The following is an 8740-nucleotide window of genomic DNA, read 5'->3' on the forward strand; positions in this document are numbered from 1 at the left end:
TTTCAGCTCCTCGGAGGATAATCAATATAAGTCAATAAGTGAAATTGATTGGATTTTAATGTCTTGCGAAACTTTCCTTTAATGTAATTTATATGGATTTGATCTTTCGCGCGACGATAACTTTATTAAATATCAATTTCATAAATGATAATGTATCCGTCACGGCGATTCTCGATATTCTTGGATTTTTTTATTTAAAGAAAGATTAATTAAAATTAATTTATTAAAATTAAAAAATTAATTAACTGGAATTTTCTCCGGATACATTACAAAAGAAAGTATTCAGGATCTAAGGTATCTTCGTATAAAGTTTCTCTGAAGGAAGATCTCCGCAAAAATTCTGAGTGCGTTTTAAGATTCCACTTTGATTTACATGCTATATAGATATATATTCGTAGGGGAAAAAAATATATGTATATCTGCGACGCGCATAATGATGTAGCAGGTACGTAAATGATAGTATCATATAAGTTAGTAATGTTCGGCAGGTCAGAGCTTGTCACGAACGACTTGATGTAGGTTGAACAGCAAAGCACATTATTCGATTCGGATATCAAGCAACGTAATGCAGTTAGTGCACCCGACACGTCAGATGCGTAATTTAGATAACACACGCAAGATATCGCGCATACGCAAGCCGGATAATTCACTCAACCTTGGTATGATATCTCGGACCTGAAGGATACTTCACTCTCTGACATAAATGATGACACATTTCTCTTCCCACAATTTCAAAATCACGTTTAATAACTTTATCGAAATTTAATTGCCGATTACTTGTTGAGCTAAATACTTGAGATGCCCTAATTCGACAAGAAATAAGAAAAAATGACGCGAGAGAGCTTAAAACATTAATACATATTTCATTGTATAGTATTTTTTTCTTACGGAAAATTATCTTTTTTTACGTAGATAATCTCTAGATTATTCAAAATATATTTCTGCATGATCTAAATTTAATTACTTAAAGATATCCTTTTATTTTAATTTGTATAAACTTTTATACATTATGTGTACCGTATAGGATTAAAAAATGCGAACGATAATAGCGATACTCAATGTGAAAAGATGCGCATTTTTGGAAAACAGACACATTGACGCGTATTAGTGCGCCGGAACGGCAAGGACAAAAAACAACCCCAATGAGTCGCGTTCGCGTGAGTGGCGCGCGCGAAGAGAGAAAGAGAGTTAATCGAACCGGCTCCGAGTTGGCCAGCAGGGGGTTGAAAGGGGCGGTCTCGTGCGGGGGAGGGAAAAGTTTCGCGGCAACTTTCGTAATGCACGCCGGATAGTTATACAAAATTGAACGTGGAGGACGGTTGGCGAGAGCGGAGGGGCGGGGAGGGGGGCTTCGCAGGGGAGAGAAGGGACGCCTGGCGAGGCAACAACGCAACACTCCGGGCAATGTGCCGTGTTTGCCGTTGGAGAAGGAGTCGGAGTGCCGTAGAAGGCAGGAAAGGCGGCAGTAGGTACGACAAGGGTATACGGGGCGCGGGGAAGGGATGGGGGGAGACAGGGTGAGTTGCAGGTGGTTGGGGGTGAGCGAAAGATGAGCGAGGGTGTGAGTCCAGAAAAGAGGGTTGGGTCCCCGAGTCCTCGGTAACTCACCCTCCAACGTAGAGAGCATCGCCAGAACTCCGGTCCGCCCTCTCGCTCCACTAGGGTTCTCCGCTCCTCTTCTCTTTCTCTCTGTCTCGCTCCTACCTTGCTCTTCCTTTCGCCCTCTCCCTCCTTCTTTCATTTCAGCCTTACGAGCGCAACTCCGTTCTACCGCCCTCGTCGCCAACATCGTACCTTCCAACGTTCTCGCCTAGCTTCAGGGACGCACGATGTCGCTGTAAAATTCCAAAATCCAAGGAAGGTTGTACGCTTTCCCTCCCTCCCCGCGACGCTACCATCACCGTCGTATCTCCCCGACCGTTTCCCTCGACCCGTCTACGCTCTTTCTATAGCGAGTGGCAATGAGGGGTTGGACCGTGGTGCAACTTTTCCACCGAAATCCCGAAGGTTAAGCGTCCTTTCCTGGAAATTCCAGGAATCTTTGAAAGCTCGGGTGAGAGGAGGAAGGAATAACGTGAATAGAAGTAGCGGGGCAATTACTTGGGATATTAATAATTTTGCGACCGTGGAAACGCAACACTGACGCCGTCGAGCGTGGTCTCTCTCGTGCTTCTCTCGAGGTGGACATTTCTTCGGCAGGCCCTCGTTAACGCGCAGCGAAATATACAACACCGAGACCTTTTCTTTGTCCGTACTTTGTGTTTCTCTTTTTTCAATCTTGGGATCGCTTTAACGCTGTTCTGTCGTGCTTCGGGTTGGTTAAAGCGAAAATAAAAATTAGGAACCCATCTTATTTCTGTTTCTGTTATCGATTATTATCCTCTGTAAATGCCACGTGGTATCGCAATATAGAAAATGTTATGTGAATAAAATAAAATTATTTTGAGTTTGATCATCATTTAAATAATCGGAAACTCAAACTTTGAATCGTATTAAAAACGAAGACGATATTTTCTTTTAACATTATTGCTATGATACTACTGTATCTAAACTGATTAAGTTGTCTCTTAGTAAATTTAATTCTTGTTCACAATTCTCCAACTTCACTTCTCGCGACATAGTTTTCCGGAAAGATAAAATTCTTCAACACGTTCTTTCTCATAAACATGACGAACTAATAGTCAAGTTAGATTTTGTCCCGATCCTGAAAAACAATTCGCTCCGAAACTCGTGCGTCTCCGTAAACACGTGTGAAAGCATGCAAGTTAATTTTATCATCATAACGTTAGCATTATCTCTACAATGCGGCCGTGGCATTCGCGTGGGATAGTTCGTTGCTATCTGTTTTAGCCAAACTACGACAATGGGCCAACCGACGAACCATCTCGCGTAAGCGCCTCGCTGCATTAATCTCCATCCCCGTATCCGGGCGCATAATCACCGTTCATTATCGAGATCGTCGTTTGCCGCAAAATCATTCTACGAGCATACGGGACAACGGGGCACACGGCCGTTTGAGCCGAAGCGACCGTCTTTCTCGTCATCGACCGACAAGCTCGATGATGAGATCGTTACACCTTTTTGCGTTACAACAAAGCCAGGCAGACTGTAAGAACGACGAGCGACCCCGAAGAAGGAGTTCTGTCGACCAAGGAGGGGGAGGGAGGGGGTGAACGCGGGAAAGTTTTCAGCAAGGGATAATTAAGGCGGCCCTGCCGAGCGACCTCGAAAGTCTCCTCGGCCCCTGGCTACTACTACGTGGCGTACAGGGTGGCGAGCGAGTCCGTTACTCTCTTTCTCCCCCTCGTTCTGTTCGTTACCCTTCCGCCACCCTCTCTCGCCGCAGCCCGCCCTTTCCGCCCAACCAACCAACCAACCCACCCATCCACCCATCCCGCTTCGTCCTCGTACCATCGTTCCTCCTCGGCCTCGCCACCTCAAACTACCCCCCTTCTCACCCTTCTTATCCTCCGACCCCCCGCAAGCACACTCACACCGAAGCTCCGCGCTCGACCTAAGGGTTGAAACCACCCTCCATTTCCAGTGGTAGCGAAGGCAGAGGCAAGCAGACTCTCCTCTGCCTGGCAGACTGGCAGGCTGGCTGGCAAGGGATGTGCACGTCACCGTCTTACACTATCGTCCCGAACAAACACCCTCGCCCGGCTCCGCTACGACGTCGTACCACCGACGTCGTTTCTCTCGCCCCCGTCTTCTCTCACCGCCGCCGCTTCGGTCTCTCGCCCTCCGCCGCCCACGCTTTCTACCCTGGCCCAACCTTCAAGCATCCTGCAAAGCACGTTCTACGTGCACGTCACGGGACGTGTAGGTCGTCTCTCGGAGACGATCTACTCGGTCTTCCTCCGAGCGAGAGATGTTAGAAGGGACCCCGATGGAGAAAGGGAAGATGGTAAGGACTGGAGAGAGAGAGAGAGAGAGAGAGAGAGAGAGAGAGAGAGAGAGAAGTGAGTGAAGGATGGAAGGAGAGAGACGGAGATGGAGTTAAAGGGGTAGAGATGGAGGTCGAGGGTGCAGTCGAACGGCAGGAAGAATCTCCCGGCACTGCGCGTCTCAAGGATAAGGGATGTTTCCGGCGCTCGAGAAGCATCGCCGAGGGAACTCCGGAACGAACGCTGGTACTCCTTAGCGCACACACCAAAGCTTTCTCACTCTCTCTCTCTCTCTCTCTCTCTTTCTCTTTCTCTCGCTCTCTCGCTCACGTTCGAAGTCCTCCATCGCGAACATATCGATTCTTACGTAAGGGATGTTTTCCCGAGGTAGAAAGTTATGTCGCGGTAAAAAACGAGAGAAACCAAGGACGCGGCTGACCTAGGCAAAATGTGATTTGAGGGGGGAAACCAGTACCCTATCGAAAAAGTTGGCCCTCGATGGCCGGAGGGTATACGACGTTGTTTTCAGATATGCCACTATAATTTTCCTAGTTCTAAGTTTTCTTCAGGAAAAGTGATATAAACTGTTACATGATTTACCATAATCGTGAAAATCATATCAATCTGCCAGAATTGAAATGTATTATATGGATAAAAAATTAATGTATAACTAATATGATGTTTACATTTTGCTCGCAATTGTTTTAAATTGTCCACCTGCTAGCTTTTGTATAAACGCTTGTTCACTCGAAAATTAATTATAGAAAAGAAAAGTAACGAAAATTATAATTAACGAAGTTTAATTCAAAGTTCTATTTGGATAAAGAAATTATAAATTTTAATTTAGAATATTATAATTTTTTATATATACTTTGGCTTATATGATTTACATTTAAATTTCCTTTATTTTGTTGTTTAAAAAAAAACTGTAATTGCGCAATACAAACAATGTAGCCATAAAGTCACATTCGGAAAAATGTGGCATGCCGTTACACATAAAGCCGCATCTGACCCTCGCGGGGTGCGGGCCAAATTGACGGCATTCATTTTTACGGAACACGCGAGGCCGGCCACCCCTCTAAAATTATTAAGTACCCATACAACAACAAACAGGGCTGTCCCCTTTTTCTTTCTCTCGTACGCGTATATCGGTCGATCTCGCAACAGTCAGCGGCCGGAAAGCCGCACGTCGGTAATAAGCGGGGTGATTTTAATTCCCTCGGCCGCGACCCCTCGTCCCAGTTCCACGAATACTCCGCGCCGCACCGAAACCGCGTACACGTGCCTGATGCTTAAAGCTATCGTTGAAATACGCTCAGGAAAGGATGGAATGACTCTTGTACCGTTTGCTACCTCATTCCGCGTATTTATGTTGGCTTGATGCAGCCGTATTTGCGCCAAGCCTTAGATGGATCCGCCGACCCCTCCACCACGCGTATCTCCTCCCGTCGTCTACAACCCTGGAACTTACCCTCTCCCGTTCGCAAACCCGCGAATGGTACACACGTGCGTCCGCGAAGATTTAACGACGAGTTTGCGCGCCGGTAAAACACGTGCGCGCGAAATTAATTGCTTTAGAATAGATTAACGTAATTTGCAACATCGCTGATTTTTTTCAGTCGCGAAAAACGCGATCAGAACGCGGTAGAATTGTTGGCAAAGCACAAATGCAAATTTTAATTTATTTAATGGTTATATTCCGGGGCTACGTTTTACACGGAGTATTATATAAAATTGCGAGCGTATTCTTTGATCAATTTGCAGTCGATTTGAAAATAAATTTCGCAAATTTTATCCGCCTTTTTCAGGTTCTATATTTCACAAACAATTTTAGAACACAATTTCAATTTGTGTAGATGTGTAATTCGAGCGCGCGATGTGTACCACCGGATTGTCAAGCGAATCCTTTGTCAACTCGAAGAACTGCGCTATTTAAATCTTGCTGCGAGCGAAAAAGAGTGAGAAAAAAAACTCACAATTTCCAAGGAGTGAATTCACACTTTAAAACATTTACCGCGGCCACCCGCTTTCCATGCGCGACCTCTTTAATCCTTGGTATAATATCCATTTCTCGACACGAACGCGAAGAAGTTTTCCCACTTGAGACTCTCGTTACTCCCAACTCGCAACATTGCGACATCGACTCCGATTCCGAGTTTTCTGTCCCTTCGTTCATTTTCTTTTTCAGTTATCCCTTCTGGCGTCAAGATCTACCGTGAAACGACCGACCGATATCGTTGTTAAGGAAGAGTTAGCAAAAATATGTAAATCTTGGTACTAAAAATAGTGAAATAAAATCTCGTAGAATGCGTTTCAGAGCTATTAAATTAATTCGAAAAATCGCCCATATAAATTAATCCTTCATATGAAACGATTTATATATAGTATCACATTTGCACTTGGATATCGTAAAATAATGAATTATCCGATATTTTTTAATATCTCATTAAATATCGTACTTTCTCCTTCAAACTTTTACTGAATTTAATATGTTACACACCTGTTATGAAAATAAAACTACTGATTTCCAAATTTAATGCTCTTCGATGATAAGTCACAAGTAATTTTTTTTATTTTTCGACATCGGATGTATATCGATAAGTAATTGTAGCAGTCAATTATGTCTTAAAAAATATAATAAATATATATAAAAACGAATATATAATAAATATATATAACAAATATAATGAAATAATAACAAAATATAATGAATATGTATAAAAACAAATTTTGGCAAAGAGTACTGTTTATGGTGGTCTCTCTTTTTCTCTTTTTTTTCATGTGCAATATTACATATGATAAACACGGACGTGACAGTTGCAAGCGTACACACGGATTATAACGACGAAACAAGAGATATTCCCACGCGCGCGATACTCGCGGTGATGTGCGATACATAACACGATGGTGAAAAAGGAATCGGGGTTCTCGTGGGCGCGCCATCCTTAATAATTTCACACTTGAGAAAGAAATGAACAGCCTATTCATAATCCTTTCCCTCGTCCGCGACCGCCCCCGTTGCGTACTCCCACGTCGGCTTTCGTCCCTGTACGCCACCCTCGTAGCGAAATCCCGCCAGAAGCTATCCGTTCCCCCATCATCCACCGTATCATTCCCCCCTCCCCCCTCCTCTTTTCCAGCGTGACGCAGGCGGGGTGCTCATTCATTTAATTTCAGTCATTGCCGGTAGTCGCATCCCCCCCGTCGAGCGACCGACAAAAAATAATTAGTGAAGCCTTATATCCCTCCTGGCACCTCGTTTCTCCCTCGTCTGTAGGCTTCGGTACCCGACGACGATGACGGCGGCGACAACGACGACGACGACGACGACGACGACGACGTCGGCGGCTTGACGCCCCCTTTCAACCCCACGGGTACGTACCTTGCGCTCGAATTCTCTCTCGTTCTCTTCTGCCTCTTCCCCGCGCGCTCCTGTTTCCCTGCCAACCCAACCAACCAACGAATCACCCTCCCGTCCCCTCGCCAACTCTCGCCCGACAGCAGCAGCAGTAGTAGCAGCAGCAGCCGCCACTACTACCATTCTACCGCCAAAACCCTAGCTCAGTCAGCCACCCGCCCTCCCTTCTGCCCTCCCCGTCCCTTCCCTTCGCCCCCGATGCGGCCTCGGGCGGGATGATTCAGGCGCCAGTAGGGCGCACCCACCTTCAGCGGGTGGTTGGCGTTGGGTTGAGTCGGAGCGCCGGATGGAGGCACCGGCGAGGGGGATTGTCGGGGGGTGGAAACGGTGGAGCATGGGTATAGAGTAGAGAGAAGAGTGGGATGGGTAGGGTGGGTGTCAGAGGGGTCTTAGGTGGGTGGGATCGGACGGGGGGAGAGAGAGGGAGCGGGTAGAGAGAACAGAGTATGTCGGGGACTGCGGTGGTACAGCGAAGCGAGGGATGAGGAGCGAAGAGGGAAGGGTGAGAGCGAGCACGAGCGCGCGGGGGGTGGTTAGAGGGTCGGGGGACGGGAGAGTGAGCTGCCAGAAGGTGGATTGAGAGTGCGATGGAACGGGGCGAACGTGGCGCGGGGGGTCGGAAGGCCGGGACGGGAGGGAGGGAGGGAGAGATACGCGCACACGGAGGGTGGTTTTCCTCGGCTGAGATATAGGCACCACCGACGCCACGGTGGGTTATACCCTGGGCTAAGTAATACAAGGAAAAGTGCTACGTGAAGCTCTATCTTTCTCCGGATCCCCCTCTCGCCCTAACATCATCCCTAGTAGCTTCCGCCGTCTCCCTTTCGCACGCCCGCACGTTCCCTATCTCGTTCTCGCTCTATTTGTCTATCCTGCCGCCGTCTTTCCTTCCTCGCCTGTTGGCTCTCTTCTCTTCGCCGCTCGGCACTCTCTCTCGCTGCCGCGCTTCATCCGCGTCTTGCACTCTGCTTTATCTTCACTCTCTCCCCTTTCACCCTCGTCCCTTTGCTACCGGCGTGCATAGCAGCCTCAGCGCAGGTGCACGTCGCGAGATGCATCCTCGAGGGGAATAGGGTTGCTTTGCGCGGATAGGGTTAGCTTTGTTACGCTGACGGCTACGCGGGGAGTTAAGTAACGGATGAATATCACTAGCTGCTTATTATTGAGTGACTCCAGCGGATGATATTTTAGCGGGCAAATGCATTCGTATCTCGACACTCGTATTCCGCGCGATCTTTTATCTTATACATTTCGTGTTTCTTTGTGGCATCTCTTACGCGCACACACACACACACGACCCGCACGCGCACGCACACACACACACACACACACACACACACACACATTAACACACAAATAAATATATATATATACATGTATAGTATATATATATATATATATATATATATATATATATATATATATATATATATAT

Source organism: Temnothorax curvispinosus, unplaced genomic scaffold (genome assembly GCF_003070985.1).
Source record: "Temnothorax curvispinosus isolate PA1 unplaced genomic scaffold, ASM307098v1 QBEX01010681.1, whole genome shotgun sequence".
Lineage (NCBI taxonomy): Eukaryota > Metazoa > Arthropoda > Insecta > Hymenoptera > Formicidae > Temnothorax > Temnothorax curvispinosus.